Here is a 24,090-nt window from a genome sequence, read left to right as displayed (position 1 = left end):
CGGACAAGTACGTTTTAAAAATACCAGGTATTCAGTGCATTAACAAAAGATAAAAGAAGAAAAGCAAAAATACAACATCCTAAGTGATACTCTTTTTATTCGCTGGTTAGAATATACTTCCTAGATGCACAAAAAAGAACAAGGGGCAGTTTGCACTTGGAAATTCTTTTAAAAATCTGCTTTCAAAAAACCTTTAAAAAATATAGTCTAAAAATAGGTTACAGTATCTACATTAGAAAACCATTTAATCTTAAGGCACAAGAAAAGAAAAACTAAACGCACAGCAAATTAAGCTCAGAATAAATCATCATATGAATATCTTTATTACCAAAATTTTGGATTTCCAAAATATCCAAATAATCATTCCTTTTAGAATACACATACATTAATATTAAGAAAAGCTCCCTGGATACCATTTTATGCCAGATTTTTAGTGGTCAGTTTAATTGAAGTTATCTCATCTTGTGTTAGACAGCAACAGAGAAGAGAAAAATGGCCATGGCAACTTTTAAAGTATAACAAATCTCTCTTTGAGAGACAAAAGCAGCCTTATGAACAAAGAGGAGAAATCGCCATAGGTTGATTTAACCAGTCAATCGACCAAGAGATACTTGTAGAGAACCAACTATCCACTACCATTATATTAAATGCTATGTGAGATGGATAAGAAATATCAAGGCCTATCCACAAAGCTTACATATGATCTGGTTGAAAACCTAAGATTAACAAACGTTAAAAAAATAATAATACAACTAAAATACTGAACTATCTAGTTTAGACAGTAAATGCTGGAGGCACTCTTCTAGTGATGACAAAATAAGCAATTCATAGCAATCCTCCTGCTGAGACAATGTAAAACGTTGGATAATGTGTCTTCAAACAAGCACCAAAGAGCTATTGAGACAGAAATGAATTATCTGTCCAAGACTGGTAGGACAGGAGGCCAAAAAGATAGGCCCAACATGCAGAGTCACATCTGTCCCGAGGTTATTTACTGATCCTCCAGGAGAAGCAGAGATGAAATCCTGGTAGCCTCTAGGGCCTAATAAGTTGGGGTCTCTGGTAGGCCAACCCCTACTGTAAGCTGGGCCTCATATAAGGGAGGAAGTAACCAGCCTACACATGGATTTGTAGCCCAACTCACAATACCTGCATCATGAAGCTGGCTTGAGGAGTCCTTAAACCGCTCAACTATGCAGAAAGCAGAAGCACATGAAAATTCTAGACCTCAGATTATTTCTATAAACAGTTTTTCAAAAACAATATTTAACACAGAACTAGCAGAAATAAGAAACAACAGAATCAGACTCACAGAAATTTCAGATATGGAAAATACAGGCAAAGATTTTTAAAAATTATGTTTACCATATTCAAAGAGATAAAAACCAAGCTTAAAGATATGGCAAGAAATGGTCAACTATAAAATGTGACAAATTTGAAAAATACCCTAATAAAAATTCAATAACTGAAATTAGGAACTCAATGAATGAGTTTAATGGCAGATTAGATATAGTTGAAGAGAATTAGTAAATTGCAAATGAGAAGAAATTCTAAGTACAACTCAGAGAGAGAAAATGATGAAAAACACAGAAGAGAAGGTAAGAGGCATAGGGCATACAGTGAGACATTCTGACATGTTTTTTTTTTTTTGAAACCCAAAAAGAAAGAAAAAAGAGAATAAAGTGGAAACAAAAGGTGAAGAAATAAGAGTTCAGGATTTTCCTGAACTAATGAAGATACCAATCCTCAGATCCATGGCAGAATAAATAAAAGATATCAATTTTTAGACATCATAGCAAAACTTGAAAAATAAAAACCAAAGAAAATAATTTAAAAAGCAGTCACAAGTAGCTGCCTTAGACTGACAAATGAAGTCAGAAGATAATGAAATATCTTCAGTGTGTTAAAATGACCACCCAGAAGTCTATACCTAGAAAATAATCTTCAAGCATGAATATGAAAAATATATAATTATTTGTGTCAGAAAATCTGTACTCAATGATATTCATTTTCTCCTTCAAGACACAATCATATATTTATTCATTTTGTATCCTCCGAGCACCTAGATACAATGCTTGCTGAACTTATTTGGAATATTAGCGCAAATATAGTACAACTAAAACCAATAGAATGCATTTGCACAAGAGAGCAGGAATTTTTCTGTTTTCTTTGCTGGTATGTCCCTTATCCAAAACAGTTTGTTATATAATAGATGCTCAATAAATGTTATAAAATGAATTCATATTCTTACTAACAGAATTAAAAAGGTATTAGATTCTACTATAATAGTTGAATATAATTATTTGGTCCCTTTGTTTCTCCAAAAAAGATAATGAAATTTTAATGTTGTGCATTTTAAAATTAGAAATACTCATTACATGTTCACAAGTATGATTAACTTGAATGGGCCGGGGAGAGCCCAAACTTCCGCATAAGTATGAGGATGAATTTATTAAAAATCAATGAAAACAGGTGGTTCCTAAGTACATTTCCAGTTTCATCTCTCACTGTGCTCTCCACCACTATGCATCATCCCTATTAAGTGATTTGTTACTCTACAAATTTACTGAAGTCTTTTATGTCTTCATGCAAAATATTGTTGCCTCTGTCCAATGTACTTCTCTTCCACCCATTTTCAAAAAAAAAAAGTTGTCATTCTTTAAGACTTAGATCAAATGTCATTTCTTCTGAAAAGTTCTGAAAAGGCTGCCTCAACACTGTTACCCAGTGAGTTAGTAACTGTCTCCTCTCTATTCAAATAGTGCAAAGGACTTTTATAGAAGCTACTACATTGTAGGGACATTCCTTGTATATGTGCTGTCTACTTCATTAGAGCTAGAAGGTAAGGGCCATGTCTTCTTTCATCTCCCTACCCCCAAGCACCAATCTTAGTGACTAGAAAATAGTAAATACCCAAACCTGTTTGCTAAGGTGATAAAAGACAAAGAAAGAATGAGGACCAATAACAGATTAGGGGAGACAAAGAAGAAACAACAACTAAAGGTAATGTGGGATCCTGGGACAAAAAAAAAATGCTTGGGTGAAAAACTGGTGAAATTCAAGTAAGGACTGTAGTTTAGTAAATAGTATCGGACAAATGGATTTCTGGTTTCTAATTATTGTGCTATGGTTACGTAAGTGATTAATGTTAGAGATAACTAGGTAAAGGGCATATATAAATGGTACTATTTTTGTAACTTTTCTGTATTATTTTCAAAATCAGTTTTTAAAAACTATTTAGATTGAATTATTTTATCAAATTGTAGAAATGTCACAAAGAAATGTTCAGTTTCATATAAAATGCTAAGATATACAATGCAAATAAATAATGGGGCAAAGGATTCCTTGCCATATCTATACAAACTTAATTTTACTAAGAATGAATTTATGTATGCACATATCAAATAAAATTAAAAATAAAGCCAAGCAAATAAATTATGTAAGAAGTACAAAGCAAATTTAACATAACTGCAAATATGTCTATGGCCAGAGCAGTCAATAAAGAAACTCAACTCTGAGCCACCATTGTAAGCACTCTCTGGATAATATGAAACTCAGTGATATACACATGAACACGTAAATCATAATACATGAAATCCAGTACTACTGGGCAGATATTTCATTCTGACACAACGCTGCACGTGAAACCAAGCTCTATATAAAGCACCATGACATGTTATAGAATAGAATAGAAAAATATGTTCCTGATAAAATTGTTAAGACTGTAAAAATACAAATGTGAGAGATCAGTTAACTTGGGAAAAAAATATCAAATTATCAAAGACAGCAACAATTCAATAAAAAATTTAGAACGATAGATATAAGTAAAGTGCAAAAGTGATCTACAAAACAAGTTACCATCAGGGCATTACGATGTTTCATGGGGTCACTACAATGACAACACCTGTATAAAAATTATAGATTTTAAGTACCACTATCATAAGCAATATAAAAAAAATTTTAAATCATCTTTGGAACCTGAATAACAGTGGCAATGGGCAGCAATACTGGAGCAGTGGATTTTAATTCATCCCTCAGTACATGTAACCTTTTGTTAACTGTTTCAATTTAAGACAAAGGTAACTAGGTAATTCCTTATCTGAAAGGCTGATGAAGAAGGAAACACTCATTCTACAGATATTCACCACAACTTATGTGTCAGGCGCTGTGGTAATGCTGGTGATACAGAAAGATATAGTGACTTACTGGGGTTGAGTTTACATGAGACAATACTAATAACCGTGATGTTATGTTAGTGAAAAACAGGAGGCAACAGAAGCTCAAAATTTAGTCAGGGAAGGCCTCCCAGAGTTCAGTTCCATTTACACTGAGATCAAAAGGATGAGGGAGAGTTAGTGAGACTGACTCACTAAGTGTGCAGGTATACAACGGGGTCCATGTTTGGTGAGACACCTCATGTGAAGGAAGATCTGAAAGCATATGGAGCATGGCATATTCAAGGAAGTGAGGAAAATTCAGAATGGGATAGGGTTGCCTACGGCCATGCCACCCTGAACATGCCCAATCTTGTCTGATCTTAAATGCTAAGCAGGGTCAGGCTTGGTTAGTACTTGAATAGGAGACCTCCTAGGAATACCAGGTGCTGTAGGCATTAAAAAAAAAGAATGAGATGGGTAGAATATGCCTTTATCAGCCTGTAGCATGATTCTCAAAAACACATAAAGACTCACTTGGATGATTTAAACAAATGATTCTCTTAGACTACATGTAATAATATTTTATCATGATTATCACTACTTTTGCCAAAGAACATGTTTAAATGAAAAGCTATATTTTTTAAAGATTTTTATTAAAATATAGCTAACATACAATATTAGTTTCAGGTATATACCATAGTTATTCAACATTTATTAAACCTAAAGAAGTGATCACCATGATAAGTTCAGCGACCACCTGACACTGCACAACACCATCACAATATTATTGACTATATTCCCTATGCTGTATACCACAGCCCCATGACTTATTTGTTTTATACCTGGAAGTCTGAACTCTTATTACCCTTCACCTCCCTTCTACTTTTTTGATTTTTCAATTACAGTTGACATTCAATATTATTTCATATTAGTATACAGAATAGTGGTTAGATAGTTATATAATTTATGAAGTGATCATCCTCACTAGTCTAGTACCCACTTGGCACTATACATAGTTACTACTGTATGAATGACCACATTCCCTATGTGAAAAGTTATATTTTTAAAGAGGTTTTCTTTGCTTTTAAGGAAATTGTATAAAGTAGACTTTGAAAACAAAGTAGAATGTGTCAACAGAAAAAAATTAATTTGCACTGAGTATACACAGGAATTATAATCTAACTATGCAGGCCTTTTAAATTGCTGAATTTAAAAAGATGGTTCATTATTAAAGAAATTCCTAATTTCTTGATCCAGCTGCTTGAAAAAGTTGCCAGTTTTTGGCTGAAGTCCATTACTCATAAGATCCTAAAATTTTCCAGAAGAAATAAATTACTTTAACATTTGCAGCAAATAAGAACTAAATGTGATAAATATGGAATTAACTAAATCCAAATTAGTTCTAAGCACCTAATACTAAGAAAATTATGTTGAAAGCTACCCACACAACAATTCTACAATTAAAAAAAAAAATCATTTAAATAATAAATCTGATTGAATTTTATTTCTCATTTTTTGTGAGAACAACATCTGTTTTCTGTCACAGGACTTGTAGTTTCTGAATTAACTAATTATACTTTGAGGAAGTACAGTGATCCATTATATGAAGAAAATGCTACAGACTTGCTAAATAAACACACTCTTGCCTGGCTTGAAGACAGGTCTACAGTACTTGCCTAAGAGAACTGGATAAGCAGGAGATGCAGGCACTGGGTATAGTTCTCGGCTGGGGGAGCCCTAAGTGATCCTCACAGGTCAGGTCGCTTCATGTTTCTGGAAGCAGATCTATTAGCAGGCCTTGGGCATACACGTTTTCTTTCACCTTTGTGCACTCACTCCTCAAAGGGTAAATTTCAAAAATATGAGCTGTTGCTTGACTAATGTCAGGTAATGTGCTCCTTTAGCAAGATCCAAGTCCAATTCAATCCTTGTGAATTCTAGAAGCAATTAATATTTATGAGAGCATTTAAAAATCTATTTCAAAGTTTACCAGGGAGGTGCTTAACTTCAGATTTCCATTAACAAAAGATATCTGCAGGGTTCCCTTACAGACAATAACTACATTGGATAGCCTGTTACGCCAAATCTCTCCTTCAAACTACTGGCCTACCCCTTTTCCCTCTCATCACAATCCAAATACAAGTAATGCTTCACATGACACTTATCTCCCAGATTATCATATAACTACCATTTTTGGTTAGACCTATTTTTTCACAATTGAGTGAACAACCCAATCAATAGCAACAAGGACACTCTACTTCAAAAGCAGGGAGCTGCCCAGCTACTGGCACCCCTGGGGCCCATGTTGGGGAACCATATCAGAAAGACCTGCCAGATCCACACAATGTGACAAGATCACTCTGCTCCATCACAGAGACCCATCCTCAGGTAGAGCACTAAATCACATTGATCACTAATAAACTTGACTGTAATTAGGCAATACTACAGAATAAGAAATGAAGGAAAGTACCCTAGTATATGCAAAAATACAGGACAATTTATCATAGCCTCCTTTGTACTTGGAATTTTGAAAGCCTAAAAATTGGATATGGTTGCCCATGTTACAAATTGCATTCACAGCTGTTATAACTCTGTTAAAGAGAAACAGAAGAAAGCAAAGTGTTTACATAAATAATCTTTCTACAATACAGGCAGAGAGGCATATATAAGACTCATGGATAAACTTTTGCATAGATTCACAATATAGGAGTTATATATCTTTGAATGATGATTTAATAAAAAAAATCTATTAAAACTTGGAATTCCTCCTCTAACTCTATCCCCTTCAACTTTTAACTATCACTCATATGTATGCAAGACAGTTGAGTAACATGCCCAAACAGTGTAGAAATTAGAAGACTTATAGGCTGAACTAAATAGCTATTAAAGATATGCTTAGAATCCTTTGTAATATAAATGGGAATATAACTTCGGAAAACAGAATCTGCTTTTAAAAAGTAATCACAAACACTTAATATGTTCCCCCCCCGCCCCAGGTTATAGTCATAATACCTGTATAGTCATTCTAGAAAATGTTTTTAAAGATAATTTAAAATGGATATAAGAATCCCAAATATTACAAAATAATAATAAAAATCGTCATGATGAGAAGAAAGACAGGGACAGTATCAGGAGAAATCAATAATATGGTTCTATCAAAACAGCATGGAACAGTGGGCAGACTAAAGTCTAAACTAAGTGAAAACAGTTAAAAATTATGTTCAATTTAAAAAATATGCTCACACATATACACAGTCACATACACATCTATTCTAACATTTAAGAGCACAAATTCCAGAAGATTGAGAACAGTGTTTATCAAATATCCTCATGCATATACTGTTAACTACTTCATAGATATCAAAGAAAAATAAAGTTATTTGGAAGATTTTAGAGGAAAGATGTTTTATAAAATAAAATACCCAATCTCAAAATATATTTTAAAAATATATCCTTTCAAGAATGAAGAAAAATACACAAGATCTGCTATCAAGAGTCAAAGAAAAAGATCTTGGAAATGGCCAGGGGTAGGCCAGATGACAAAAACAACTCAAGCCCAAGATTGGGGAGAAATGGTCAGAGAGGACATGGCTTCTGGGTGTATCTGTATTTACTCCCTGCCTTTGTCCATAAAAGATGAGTGGTGATATCTGTTTTGTACAACTCAAATTTCCAGGCCTAGACAAACTTCCTCTTAAGTCTACCAGGACTTAACAGAGAGGCTGCAGATCTATACTATAGATCGTTAAGTTTGAAAAGTAAGGGATACTGGCTCAGAAGTCTGAATATGAGCAAATGCCACCGAAAAAAAAAAGCAAAAGAAGAAAAATCAGACAAGAAATACCACACTTACCCTCAGCAAAAACTTTAGGAAAAAAATTAAACAGATTTACTTCTTCTGAGTACCCACAAGTGAATTATCTTTAGAAGCCAAGATGGCGTCACGAAGCACTAAACCTCCAAAGCCAGTTCATTTCTCCCCTTGATAAAGTTGTTGGACACTTAGTCACAGAAAATGCCACAGACAAAAAAGGCAGGTAACAAATTCTTCTCATACTATAAGTATGGAGAAGAGAAAAAATTAGTTTAAAGGCTGGTAAATTCACGAATTGATTTAAAAACTATAGTAAAACCAAAGCAGAAGGATTAACAGAGCAATAACAATGGGAGGTCTTTCCTTTGCCCCATCCTACTCAATAGGTAGGTACATGACCTTGATAAAAGAGAGTGAAACAGTGAGAAAGTTAGGGGAAAGAAGAGACAGCTGAATATAAAAGCATATTAACCTCCTTCCCTTCAAGTAGTTTGAGATTTGTTTGAGGTGGGGCTTAGAAGCTGGGCACTCTTCTCAGCCTATAAATACAACTGCTCCACAAAATTTCCTATGAACAAAGAACAGAAGAAAAGCAGTAAGTACTCCATGAAATATGCACAAAGAACTTGGGGAAAGAAATATGGTCTGATGCAGAACCCAAGCTGGTCTAAACTCAAGTTAAAAAGCACCTCTGGCCACAGAACCTCCTCATCCAGAAAGCCATTATCCATACAGAACCCAAGAGAGCTGAGAGGAAAAAGCACACAGCCACAAGTGCGAGGAGGTGATATAGGGGAGCTCTGACACTAACTGGGGAGATTATCCAGGAGAAATGTGGGAATCCAGTTTTGGTTAAGGTGAACCCAAATCTGAGTAGTTCAGCCTGGTATCCAGCCGATAAAGAGCTAGACAAGGAACAATTCTTCTGCACAATCAAGAATATAAACTCTAAAACTGATTTTAGGGAACAGGCCTGACCTCATTTACATTTTTAATAAGACCAAGTAACTATCTTTTACTAGTACTTTTCACATCTCATGTCCCCATTATTTACTGCCCCCACCAGCCTCACTGTGTATATATACACGGTGATACTGTGATTCAGAAACCTTGGTTTAGAATCCAAAAAAGAGAGACATTGGGGAAGAATTCACAGTTGATTTGGGGAAGAGGAGTCAAGGCAGAACTTGAGTTGCAGTGGACCAAGTCCCTGGGGCCTACTGGAATAAAGATAAACATAAAATAATAAAAAATATATAAAAGGAAAAAAGAAACTAAATACTTATATTAACAAGTTCAGTGATAAGAGGTTATTTAAATTAGAAGAATATATAAACAAGAAAAGCAAAGAATCAGGAGGAATATATTAGGCTGGCCCATATAAAATTGTCATTTTTATAGGTCAAAAACAGTTGAATATGAGCAGTTTTATAAGGTTCAAATGAATAACTATTCCAGTGTTCTGCACTGGAACACACTGACTTATTCAGTGTAACTGCACTAGAGGGAACTAGAACGAAGAGAAGTTTTAGGCTCAATTTGAAGGATGCACCTCTGACAAACAGCAGCCAGGACAGGAAATATAGGTGTGCAAATTAAACAGGGTAACTCCCTCTCAAGAGACTTCTGTATTGGGTGGTCTCTAAGATCTCTTCTGAAATATTCTAAAAGTTCTTGCTCACTTAAGTCTAAGCAAATTCTGGTGGGTGCGCGTTCTGCTGGTAGTAAGAGTGGAAAAGATAGGCAGAGGTGAAAGGAATGTATCCTAAAAAGAGAATGGGACAAGAGAAATTCAGAAGGCAAGAAAATGACCATTTCCACCATCTTCAGCCCACCTCTGCAAAAACTAGAGATCATCCTGCTTTATTCACTGTGCAATCTCAACCAAGATCTGCAGGCAGGAAAAAGAATGTTAAGTGCTGTAAGTTAAAGGAAGGATTTAGCATCACCAAAATATAGTAAAGTGGTCTGAAATGGAAGGCTTCACTGAGCTAATGGGACTTAGACTGCAAAACTGTGACCAGGTAGGTTGGGGATGGGTAGTTTGAGGCAGGCAGAGTAGAGAGAATTTCAGGGGCTGAAGCTCAAGACAAAGCCCAGCAGGAGTAGGAGACGAATTTAGCTGGAAGGGAGAGTCTGGGTGATGAGTCAGGGAAACTGGGCTGAGGCTAAGGCTGAGAATCCTCTTGATTACCAAGCTCAGATTTACACTGTAAGTTTGTTCGCTATAGTTTTTTCAGTATAGTTACGGACAAAATGGAAGACTGAAGTTAAGTGAAGAGGATATTTCATATGTTCATGTACATGTTTGAAATATCACGATGTTCAGGATCCAGACAAAGAAAAAAGCAAAAACGTATTTTGATTAATCAGTTGTTTACTTCATTTTTCTAGTTTTCAGTTCAGATTTTGCTACATTTTACTCTTAATGGCTTACAAACCATACTAAAAATGTCGTTATTTTTATTATATCATTTTTTTCTACATTTCTATCACAAACATCATTAGACCATGTTCACCTAGCATTTCCTCTCTAATGGAAACACACACCTCAGCTCAGACTTGAGAGGAGCAAAAGCAGCATACATTTTTGAGCACTAGCGTGCAAGGCAGTGGCATTTCAATGGGTAGATGGAAGGAGTGGTCCACCCAGGGTACAGGCAATAAGGGAGTACCTTGTTTACAGAGAATTTAAAAACGGTAATAAACTGACTAAACATCAGTCTGCTTTTTTATTATCGCCTCGCACTGGCAATTCTAAAAATTCTCCCTGCTGGGGCTGATGGCTCCTATCACAGCTACCTCTCCTTGGTCCACCATTAGTACTAGTGCTCAGCATCATCTTAAGTATTTTACAGAGACTCTCTTTTAACTCTCATTTTACAGACAGGAAAAGAGAGGCAAGAGAGACTGAGGTAAATGAGAGAATGAGGATTTACCCCAGACAGCCTGATTCTGAGGTGTGCATGTTTAACCTACAAGCTACTACTACCACTCAGGGAAAATGAGCAAAAGGCAGCAGAAACTCCTAGTTCAGCTCAGCCAAGTCAACAGCTGAATTTGAATGTCATCTTCCATTAGCCTGCCTCCTATATTTTCTAACAGTCAATCAACAACTGACTGCCTATAGCTCAGAGAACACCTTTTACTTATTAACTCATTGCCCATTTTCTTGACAGTTTCCCTAGGGAGTGAGGTAGGTTAACTGCCACATCCCTGGCCAGTGTGGCCTGAGGCAAGGCTCTCTCACAACAGATGGGCAATGATAAAAATCTACCTCATGAAAACATTCTGGACTCCTTAGCATTCATTTTAATGGGCAAGGACATCTATGTTTATAGACTGTCAAAATCCCCCTAATAGAAACTTTTTCTTAATTGCTTTAATTTTAGACTATGCCTTTTACTGGAAGTCATCATATTGAGAAAATGCAGGATATAAATAAGTCAGAAACAAGTGCATTTCTTCAATGGTTAATAATTTAGCTGTGCAGACAACTCATTTCCTCTCCGCACTTTCTCCATCTATTAAGTAGAATGTTAAGTTACAATTCTCAGAAATTCAGTGAAGGTAAAATTTCTTTAATAATCTAAAATCTTTAGACCATAAAACTATAAACAGAGACAACTGCTGTCAAGACCTTGGAAACTACAGGGAAGATACTCCCCCTCATTCCCTCCCCCAACTGCTAATGGGAGAAAAGGTAAGAGAAACAAAATTGCCTTCAAAAATGTAAACTTTAAAATCAACACATCCTGAATATGAGCAGAACTATGTAGCCACTTTAAGAGATGCAAAACCGCTTTCAAGCCTGGACTTCCAAAACACTGGATGGATTAACACAGATAAAGAAAGAAGGTGTCTGACAGCAAGGTAGTCAGTCAGCAATTGATAGAGAGACTAAGGTAAATCTGGCAGGCAGAATCCTAATACGGCCTCCTAATATGTAAATCCTGTATAATTCACTCCTTTAGAACATGGGCAGGACCTTGAATATGATGGATTTCACTCTTATGATTAGGTTATGTTATATGTCAAAGATGGGGATTTTATTGATGTAATTAAGGTCCCAAACTCATTGCTTTTGAGCTTATCAAAAGGGAGATCAATCATCCAGGGTGGGCCTAACTTAATCAGATGGAAGCTTTTAAAAGGATCAGAGATTGGAAAGATGGCAAATGTATGAGAGATTCTCAAACTGACCTGAAGAAGCAAAAAGCTATGTTGTGAAAAGGGCCATGTGGCTGGGTGGCCTCTAAGAGCAAAGAGCCTCCGTCCTATAATCACAAGGAATTGAACTCTAGCCACACTCAATGAGCTTGGAAGAGGACCCCAACTCTCAGATGAAATCACAGCCAACATCTTGATTTCAGTTTCAGCCTGGTAAGACCCTGGGCAGAGGACCCAACTAATCCAGCAGTCCTGCACTGGACCACTGACCCACAGAAACAGTGAGACAATGTGTTGTTTTAAACTGTGAGACAATTGTGGTGGTTAACACAGCAATTGAAAATTAATCTGTGAGTCTCCAGATTAAGTTGGCAGTGCCCTTCCAAACACTGTCCAGGGAAGGCCATTCTTGTTGTGAGTCAGAAAAACTGTAATCACCTAACTCTTTTGGTTAAGATGCCATGCTCACTAACATAAGCTTGCCTTCTACAAAGGTCTGCCTTCAGGGAGATAATATACTAAACATTCAAACTGATTTTCTCAGTCCCTGGGACAATTACTTCTCAGGCAAATAAACAAATAAATTTACTGGTCCCTTGACTTTCATAAATCAGTTTCTTTATCTAGGCTAATGTGAATTTGTCCCTTCAAGAGAGTTCTGCCCTTGATATCCAGAGGCAATCAGGACAAAACTTAATAAAGCTAAGAATCATCCAGAGCCTGGACTGTATTCATTTTCTATCACCATAAACAGTGTGTTTAAAAACAAACCAAAACAAAAAACACCTATTTATTAGCTCACAGTTCTGTAGGTTAGAAGTTCAGGCAACTTCAACTGGGTTCTCTGTTTTAGGTCTCACAGAGCCAAAATGAAAGTGTTGGCCAGGCTGGGCCCTTACCTGGAGGTTCTTGGGAAGAATCCACTTCCAAGCTTAGATTGTCAGCAGAATTCAGTTCCTAGTAGTTGTAGAACTGAGGTCTCCATTTCTTGGCTGGTTGTCACCTGGGGACCACACTCAGCTTCTAGAGGCTACCTACATTCCTTGGCACATGGTTCTCTCCATCTTTAAAGCTAGCAATAATGCACTGAATTGAATCCTATTCATGCTTCGAATCTCGTTCTTCTCTTTAGCAATGAATAAAAAAATTTTTAATGGGCTCGTGGGATTAGATTAGCCCACCTAGATAGTCTCCGTTTTGCCATGCAAGTAGTATCATCATGGGAAGTGAATGATGTCTCAACACACTCACAGGTTCCGCTCATACCCAAAGGGGAGGTATTGTACAAAGGGCAAGGATCACTGGAGCTAATTCTTAGAATTCTGCCTACCACACTGGACCATGGCAAATCCAACAAGGTAATGGCTCCTGAAAGAGAAGAACCAGCCAGCTTCCTACACGAGATACATCATATACAACATGGACTGCCAAAATTCCCATTAGTTTTAAGCAATTAGGATATCTCCCTATTTCTTTTCCATATCCTTAGAGATACATACTGTTCCTTTTTATTTCTTCTGAGCTGGAACCTTATCACTGTATTTTAAGTTTCATGAAAATTAAAAAGAACAGACCAAATATTTACTGGACATCTACTTAGTATGAGGCACTATGTTAAGCACTATAAAAGATGGAAATATATACAAGTTAACTTCTCTCAAAGGGATTGATAAATAATGCAAGTCAAAGAGAAGGTGATATAAAATAAGTAATGATGCCACACTTAATATTAGTCAGAAGGCCAAGAATGAATAAAATATCCACAGCAATCTGCACAGCTTTTAATACAAGTCTCAAAGCCTGACTATTCCTATAAATGTCACTGATGAAAAGTAGATATGAAGATCTTTAAAATTTACTGAAATAATTCTAAATTTTGAGGGTGTTTAATGTGTATATATTTACATGTAAACAAGAAAATATATAAGATGATATATATCCAAGTGGTTAGCGATTTGAATAGCGAGATCACAGGATTATTTTAATTGCCTCTTTATTAATTTTCAAATTTTCTCATTTTTCCAATAAGCATGTAGCACTTTTATAACCAGAAATATATATACATATACATATATAGGAACTTAAATTGGGCAAGACATGGTATTTGGTCCAACCAACCATTCCTTCAAGTCAAATCCTGACCTGTGCACAGCCCCTTGCTCTAGAAAACACAGGGAGTGTTGACATGACGCAAAAAAAGATTAGTAGAGCCCCTGCTATCTGGAATCTGAACAAGGAAACGAACTTGTTAACTGCAGCAACAAGAGAGGTGAAACTAATACGGGCCAAAACAAACTGATGGCGTGAGAGAACAGAAACGATGACTACACAGAAGCTATGGGGGAGAAAAGAAGATAGGGGAAAGAGAGTGAGGAAGCCACACATGAGAGCCGATAACGGAGCAGGCAGTGAGCGGAGCAGCAAAGACAGAGAGACCAAAGGGGACAATAGGTGAGTGGATGGGTGGGTGGGCAGGCAGACGAGCGGACAAAGGAATGGACAGACAGACAAACTGACAGAGAGAGAGCCAGAGCTAGCACATCCAGTTCTCCTAGGGCTCTTCTGATAACCAAGAATTTTCCAGCCCCGTTTTTTAATAAATGATTTTTCATTCCTTTCAACCAAAAGGAGCCCCAATTAAAATGGCATTAAAAACATTACTTTCACAAGCCTAAAAATTAAAACAAAAGACAAGTTTTTAATGTTCTTCTAAAAGACTAGTAATTTTGATTTTTTTTTTTTTTTTGAAATTTCTTTCAAACTAGTTCCTCCCCAAAGCTGGTGGGAATCTGGGAATCTTGGACTCTCCCCACCCCCAGCACTCACACCGAACAACCCCAGCCAGAAAAGGATTTGCCTATTAGCCACGCTATCTCCACCAAGACAGCAGCCTTATTAAATTACAACTGTTTGAACAAGGTCAAGCACTCAGAGTTTAATTCAAAGTGTTTCCAGGTATAATGCTGTCAGGTCAACTTAAACAAGCCAACAGAGGCTTGGAGGCTGATTAAATATTAAAACAGAATCTTTCACATCTGTTTTTACCCAAGGATGAAATTACTGTACATCACTTCAACCAGCTCATTAATACACTATACACATATCTTGCCTCAAAGGTTACAGGAATATCAATGCTTCAGAGGCCCGCAGTGAAACCTGTCCACACAGCCAGAAGTGAGGTCACTGTACACTTTACAGGACGTCAATATTTCTTTATAAAATGTGAGAGATAATCAGTTAGACACAGACACCTTTTAAATTAAAGGATGAAAACCTCCATGAAGTTGAGCCAGTTGCTTTTGATCTGTACCTTTTAATCATTCATTCGGTTGCCTTTGATAAGTAACTGGATAGCACACGTTGAGCAAAAATTTTGATTCAACAGTAATTATCTTATAAAATGGAGGGCTGTCACATCCAAATAGATGACCATAGTGATTACATTTTTTACTTACAAAAGCACAAATATAAAAGGCACATATAAATATTTCAAAGCACAAACACTTGGGACACTCAGAGTATATATTTTCACGGTGTATTAGGTAAAAGAGTAGTTGAAGATTTGGTACTTTAAAAACTCCTATAACAGGGAATGACACCTGGACAGTCTAGAATTAGAGTATTTCTTTGTGCTTAATGCCTCCATAACCTGAACCCAGTGAACAATTTAAAAACTGTTTTGTAGTACTATCTATATCATAGACTGTGATAGCTATTAGTTATGGCTGCTGGCACATTTCTCCTTTTCCTCTGGTACATCAGCCCCTGTCTTCTGGAGAACCTCACTTCCACTCTTGGTCCTGGAGAACTGTTAACAGGGCCCTCGCCTCCTAGCCACATGCATGGGCTCATTCTCTAAACCATACTCCCTAGATCTCTGGTGACAGTGTCTGATCTAAGGGGTGGACACATACCTCAGGAGGGCTATTTCTATATGCGTGTTGGGAGAGAAAATTCTTTGGGGGCTGGAAGTGCTCACCTGCCAGATGTATAAGGAGCCATTCTCCCATCCCCAAAGAGAGAGCCAACAGGCAAAACGAGCTCATATACAGAGGAGGCAGAGCTCAAGATGCAGAGACACAGCCCTGACCAGAACCTCTGATCAGATAAAGCCAAGTGAGCCTAATCTACCTCTTTTGAACATTATATATTTCTAGATAATATTAACATTATTTAATGTCAGAATTACCTGTGGTTAGATATTAGCAATAAGATATAGGTGTAGCTAACCTCACACTTCCTCTAAGGATCCTACTTATCTCCCATTTCTGAAGTTCTACAGAATATCAACTTCTACAACGTTACCTAGAGATTTTATCTTCTCCTGCTTTCTTACTGTTTCATATGTGTAAATGATTTAAAGTTTTAAGTCTCTTCTTGCTATCTATATGTTAAAAAGAATATAAAGGTTGTTGAAGTCTAAGATATTTCAAATTAATTCGATATACACTAGAGAAAGGATGATAAATTTTAGCTGTGTGGTACATAAACATATATAAGTTGCTGCCTAGAGAAAAGAAAATAGTTAATATCAGGTGCTATGTGCAAATATGATCTTAATCTTCTTCCAATGTTATAAATGAGTAAACAAACCTCAAAGGGGTTAATCCTAACTTGCACAAAGTCACAAATTGGGTACAAGAAGCAGGTCAGTCCACAGCCCACAGTTTTCCCGTCACAGCCCTGCCTCCAGTGACCGCAGAACAAGCAAGCTACACAACTTGATTCCTGAGGCTCCAAATTGCAGGTGGCTTTGCATTTGGTGAAAGATACATTTCACATTTATTGAGAAGATAAAAGTTCTATAATAAGCACTTCATTGTTGTTCTTTTTTATTAAACAAACATACAGATTTATATTGACCAAAAAAAAGTACAGCAAATATACACAAGGAGCCATTGTGCTTTGTTGAGCAAAATAATTTCAAAGTATCTGTCTGCTATTCTTGGTATGGTTAAAATCCTAATTGAACATGGCAAAAATATCTGTGACTAAATCATAATGCATTTCCCATGGCGTTTTCAAGTTCCAAGAAACAAAATAGCCCCAAATTTTCAATTTTTGGTGTCAAACAACAACATAGATCCCTGCTTATAGGTTCACAGTATTCACTTACTGAATGTAAACCATGGTGAATACATTTAAATTTTTAATAGTTTTTTAATAGAAGAGCTGAAACTTCCTGACTTGTGATTTAAAACATGATGCGAGATGAAATCACTGAAAAATCAAGTCCATTTGGATGAAGATCACTAACTACTAAGACACAAATTAGATGCTAACCCCATCTTTTAGATTCTGTAGGATGCAAGCAACATGACTTCCCTTGCCCACAAGGCTAAATGTAAGTAAAAGTAACTAATCAATGTAGTGGAACTAAGGGATAAGACGCATGCCTGTGGGCCACCACAGTGCGAAGGGGAGCTACTAGGCTTGGGCCACCACGGCAGGTACACTACTCTAGGTACACAACAGATTATTTCTGGGAAAAATGTTACATGTCATGTTGGGGTGAAGAGGAGGGGAGGAGGAAGAAAAGGCTTGCTGGGATATGTGACAGAGTGTGTGTCTGCCTGGGCTTGTTTCAAGGGCAGAGAAGGATGCAGTGGAACCAGAAGGTTAGGCTGTAGGATTATAATAAAAGCATTTGAGTACTTATGAAAAAAAGTCTTTTAAAATCTTAAACCATTAAATTTAAACACCAGTAGTTAATAAAACACAAAGCAATTTGTTTAACAGAAAATAGAATTCCAATACTGCATAATCTTATACTACACAAATTCTCACTTGAACAATATAATTAAGTAGAGTAAACCATACTAAATGTAAAGTCAATAAATTCTTTTTTGATTACTGAGCCCCACAACCACCACCAAAGAAAAGATTATAAGAAATTTAACAGAAAGAAATTAATCATCATAATACTTTGGTTCAATACTGATCTACGGTGAAATAATGTGGGCATTAGTACAGTTTACTTGAAATAAGATTTAAAGCAGCACATTTAAAAGAAGCAGAATTCATTAAACAACCTCTCAAAAGGATCATTTCCTCTAATTATTGCTTTTATAACAGAAGACAAAGGCAACTCAATGTAAGTTCATAAAATCTACAATTAGCTGCCAAAATCTTACCAGATAAAATTAAAAGAGAAAGGATATTTAGAAGCACAACTGGTAAAAAGTTCTGTTATTTCTAAAAAGGCATTTGGTCTTTCTATCTACCCATAATCATTTAAAGTAGACAAATCATTGAGACAGATATTGTGGTAGGTCTACAGGAATGAAGGGATAAAAAGATAAAACGAAGCTGGGTGCTCCAGAAGCTTACAGTGCTGGTGGGGTGAAGGAGAGGGAGGTTATAAATATCCTCACAATACCTCCAGACAAGTGCTCTAACTTGGCCTGGAGGTAAGAAGCTATGAGAGAAGAAAGCTGCTAGCTGACTGGTTGACTGGAAAATATTCACATCTGAGCTGTCTTAAAGAAAAAGGAGAATGAGCCTGAAAAACTAGATAAAGCAAGAGGGAAAGTAAAACATTTCATATTCCATAGAGGGAAAAAACACAACAGTGTGTGAAAGGGTATAAAAGGATGAAACAAAATAGTTTTAAGGAATCTCTGTACAGAAGAGGAGTGAGAGAAGGGGAGGAATGATAGGGTACATAAAGCTGGAAAGGTTGATGAGAATAAGATCATGGAAGAAGAACATTTCAGTCAGCCTATGGAATTAATTCAAGCATTATGCCTTATACAATAGAGCTTATTGGGAAGAAAGTGTAAACCTTAGCAAATCTGTCATATTATTTTCTAAACTTTTCCGTATTCTAAAGTATTTAATAATTATAATTCATGTTTTAACTACAAAAAATAATTATAAACTGACAGAGTGAACAGGCAAACTACAAGTGAAAGAATGTATTTTTAAACCATATATCCGATAATGGGTTAATAACCAGAATATATAAAGAACTGCCACTACTCAACAACCACAAAAAATCCAAATAAAAAATGGGCAAAGGACTTGAATAGACAGTTCTTCAAAGAAGATATATATACGGCCAACAAGCATATAAAAAGATGCTTAACACCACTAATCTTAAGAAAAATGCTAATCAAAAACACAATGAAAAATCACCCATCTGGGTGACCACTATCAATACAACAGAAAATAACAAATGTTGGTAAGGATGTGGAGAAATCAGAACCCTTGTACACTTTGGTGGGAATTTAAAAGGGTGCAGCCTCTAGGAAAACAGTATGGAGGTTCCTCAAAAAATTAAAAATAGAATTACCATATGATCCAACAATGCCACTTCTGAGAATATATCTAAAAGAATTTTTAAAAAGATCTCAAAGAGATATTTGTACACACTTGTTGACTACAGCATTACTGACGATAGTCAAGATGTATGAGCAACCCAAATGTCCATCAATAGATAAAAAAGTAAAGAAAATGTGGTATATACATACAATGGAATATTATTCAGCCTTGAAAAAAGAAGGAATCCTACTATATGGTACCATATGGATAAACTTTGAGGATATTATGCTAAGTAAAATAAGCCAGTCACAAAAAGACAAATATTACATGATTCCATTTATATGAGGTATCTAAAGTAATCAAACTCTTAGAAACAGGTGGTTGCCGAGAGTCTGGGGGTGGGGAGTGGGCTTGGGGGGACAACAATGTGCATACTGCACATAGTTAACACTATTGTACTATACACTTTAAAATGTACTGTACTGTGTACTTTTCACTTTAAAATGGCTAAGATGGTAAATTTTATTAAGTTTTTCATGACAACAAAAAAAATAAACAAACGACAACAAGGAGTCTCTAATGCCAACATGGAGACATGACCTGGACCTGTATTGGCTGTGTACGGAGTTAGCAAATTTACCGCGTTCAGCTTACAGTGAAATTTTAGCTTTCTGAGATGACACAGGAATTGCTGGTAAGTTGGATGCTTGAAATTAGCGGGATATAAAACAAGTGAAACTGCACTTAATTATAAAACCCAGCTCTGGTCTACTGGTGCTGAGATTTTTGATTGTGCCACCACGGAAGGATTTTTCAGGACTCAGTAATCTGAACTACTGATATGTAGCTAGAGTTTTAAAATAATCATTATCTTAAATTCATAAAAGCAAGTATTACAAAATCCAAATAAAAACTAATTTATACAATGTAAAACTTTTCCCCTGAGACCAGCAGTGAGGAAAGGGTGTGGGGCCAGAGAGTGAAGAGGCAAATATGATTGAAACGGACATTCAAAAAGTCTATCCACTTGTCTGTGGTCCTCTGGCCTGTAAAACATCTGCCAACTACAGGATTCCAAATGCCAGATTTCTGTAGTGAGACCCCCTTCATTGGGACTGCTACACTGCCTGGTACAGGCAGGCAATGGGGGCTCTTTGGCTCATCTCTCACAGCCTCCTCTCAGCTCCTGCCCGTATGGTTCACCCACAGCCTCCTTCTGCTGGAGTCCTACACTTGGCTGTCAGTCTTTGTAGGTAGAGAAGGGCTCTCAAGATGACTCACAGTTGCTGCCCTCCAGGCAGACTTGCTGGCCAGCAGGAAATGACCCCCCGCTCCATGCAATATGCCTCCTACCCCCCAGCAGCTCCAGCCACACTAGCTGCTTTAGAGTGAGAGAAAGACACCAGTCTCTGTGTTCACAGACGTCTCCAAACTCCAGGAGAGACACATCACACTCCAAAAACTTTCTCAGGATTCCACTCTAATCTCATAGCAGCACCTGGCTGGCGACTCCTGTTCAAAAAGACGTTATTCTCCTCTCTTGCAATCAACCCCAACCTCTGTGTTATTCTCTTGGATCCTTTCTCAAATGACTGGGGAGAGGAGAGAGAGGAGAAACTCTCAATTCCCTAAGGGAAGAGCGCTCTCTACTCCTAAGAGTTTCCTGCATGGAACCCATTTCTAGTTTTTCTGACACAGATTAGTTATTAGGGGAAAGGTGTAATCGTTGCTAGACCCATCTGGCCACCTCTTGACAAGCCCTGCAATGGATGCTTCCACCTACTGGCTTTGGGACTTTGGTCAAAATTTTAGACAACAGGAAAACTCCCACGTAACTTGTTGCATATATTTGCATAGTAATAGGGTAGAAAAATAATAAGGGCTACATCCAACTGAGGTACTCTGTTATCAGGTGCCCGAGGTACCTCCATCAAGTCTAAAATTCCTCAGAGGACAATTTGAAATTCAATTCTATTAAATATTTAAATAACTGCATAGCTAAAACTGCTGCACAGAAAGAGATGTCAACGTTGCTGAACCCAAACTGTTGGTTGGCTGGCAGCATCACCATCCAAAAGCTTGAAATGTCTGTCACCCAATGCTTAAAGTTCTGATGACATGCACAAAAGGTGGTCATAGGTATCAGGGTAAAATGTACAAAAGTAAATGCTAATCCCACCTATATTAATATTGGTGCATGCATATAGGACAATCCAGGAAGGAAAGCTTGATAATTCTGGTAACTCTACTGCCACTACTAATTGTCCCTGTCTTCAACAGTCTCTCCAGATTCAGATTCAGGGTGAAAGTAGTGTGTCCACCCCTGTAACTCCTAGGAGGCAAGAGCGGGAGATGCCCATTTGACCCGCACCAGCTCCCAAACAGAAGAGATTCCTCCACGGCCCGCCAATGGGCAACCTACAGTGGACAGCAAATATCCATTAGACAGTCCCGACCAGCTTCCTTAAAGAACTCGGAATATAAGTCAAAACAACACTGGCAATGATCAACAATGTTATTTCTGCCAGTCCACATTAAGTGCCAATATCAGCCTGACTGAAAAATAATTTATAAAAGCATATCACTACCACAATATGCCATCATTAGTCAGTCAACAAAAAAATGAAGGCTCCCAGAAGTGCTAAAATCATTAATGCAATGCTGATGACAAAGACACCAGGAGATTATTTAATTTTTTATGTCAAATCATGTTAATTGTCACATTTAAATTTATAAATTGTTCCTTGTTTAAAAATTCATTTACTAAAATAAATAATACATGTGACATATTAGTGAAATTATTTTTTAAAGCATCACAGACACATATTAATGACCATTTCAGTGTAACACCTTCTACCATTTAGGGAAAAACAAGAGGACCTGATAAGTTACATCATGACAGAAAAGGCAAGAATTGCTACAGCATTTCCTTATCCCAAACTGACCCTACACATTTCAAATTCCTAAAGTCGGCTCAGCTCAGGAAGGCACCTGGGAGCCAAAACCAGAACCCAGAAAGTTGACTGGAGGCTTCCTGCCAAAAACAGCACCAGCTAACATCAAGGTTGAGCTGGCAATGGAAAGGTGGCCAGGTTTAAAAGAAAGGCTGTAAGGAATTGCCAGCACAGGAGAAGCTGTTCCAAATCTACTGTAGCAAACCTAACAAGGATCACAGCTCTCCCTAAACGATGTTCGCCCATTTTCAACTCCCACTAATCTTATTCGGTAAATCTTTTGTGTTCAATTTCATCTCTTCATACAGGGCTCAGTTCTTTACGTTCATCAAATGGGGATAAATACTATGATCTCCTTTGAAAAAGAAGTGGTTATTTGCAAATGCTGGCAGGCAGATAGTAAAAACAAAGTATATAGCACAAATGTAATTTTGAAATTCAAACATTTATATGCCCCCCACCCAAAAAAACTTGTGCTCTATATACTTTTAACACAAGATTTGAATATATATCATAAAACCCTAAGAAAATAAATGAAGCGATCAAATTTTAAAAAAATCAAACTAATGATGGTACAAAAATACTTGATAACCAAACTATTAAACATAAAACATAAGCCTACTGAATCAAGGTCAAACTCCTAAGCCTGACATTCTCAGCTTTGCATGGTCTGACCATAACCCACCTTTTTAAATCATACTTCCTACTGCTTTGCTTCCCTTTTCCATACCTGTTCTACATACCTATATATATATATATGTCTGTACTATTCACAATCCCTCATATTCTCCTTTGTGCCTTTGTTCACAGTGGTGAGCCCTTCTTCTCTCCCTTTCGCCTCCTTAAAATCACAGGTCCAAATTCTACTACCCCAAATGACATCTTGGCCAAGAAGTCTTCCTGGATTTCCCAGGGAATGTTCTCTCCTTCCTCTGGCTCCAACAGACCTGGCTGTCCTCTTACAATAAGCTACACTCTGTACCTTTTTAATAGTCATCTTTATTTACAGTGTCACTATAAACTCTCTGTGTTTATCTTGCACTCTTACTCATGGAGACACACCCACTCTGTGCCCGGTTTTCATACAAGGATCCCCTGGTCAGGCCTCCAGAGCAGAGCAGGACAAGCCTCTAACTTGCCTTGTTAACCCCATCAGATTTAAAAGCCTATTTACTCTTTTGGCTCTCTCCCACTAGGGCTTAGTTCTCTACCCAGACAATGCATTTTCCTCTTAATAGCCTTGGGTAATGCTCCTTGGTTGGACCTATTTTCTGCCTCGCCATACAATTCCCTTAACCAAACAGTGGGAAGGACACCACAGACCAGGCTTGCCCTAGGGTACTCTCAGTTGGTGGATGAATAACCCTGCAGTAATTACTCCTGGCTGATCCGGTACCATCTTGTAGACTGAGACCTTCAAACTCTTCACACAAACAGTAAAGGATATAATGGAGCAACCGGCCTTCGGCTCTAGAGTCCTGCTCCCTCTTTTCTTGGCTCTCAGCACTCAATTCTCTCTCACTGAACCTCCACAGCTACTTAACTTCTTCAAGGCGCTGAACAGTCTCTCCACCATCCAGGCCTTAAAAAGTTCTCAGGTGAAGCTGCATATCAAGTATAATGGTAGAGGTGGAGAAATGGCTCAGATGACACAGATGTCCAGGCAACGCTATCTCCAAATTATAATTTTTCATTACACAGTGAGTGAATACAATTTTATTGATAAAATTTC

The 24,090-nt window shown here is 37.2% G+C and overlaps 1 protein-coding gene and 1 pseudogene across 1 annotated transcript in view; one reads left to right on the top strand and one right to left on the bottom strand.

The window, feature by feature from the left end:
* Nucleotides 1–24,090, bottom strand: part of KAT6B (lysine acetyltransferase 6B) — a 165,489-nt gene that overhangs the window by 91,065 nt on the left and 50,334 nt on the right.
* On the top strand, nt 4,494–4,612 carry LOC120610099 (uncharacterized; annotated as a pseudogene).

Source organism: Pteropus medius, unplaced genomic scaffold (assembly GCF_902729225.1).
Source record: "Pteropus medius unplaced genomic scaffold, Ma_sr-lr_union100, whole genome shotgun sequence".
Classification (NCBI taxonomy): Eukaryota; Metazoa; Chordata; class Mammalia; order Chiroptera; family Pteropodidae; genus Pteropus; species Pteropus medius.
The sequence above is the reverse complement of the archived record's forward strand: the minus strand, read 5'-3'. Positions and strand labels throughout refer to the sequence as shown.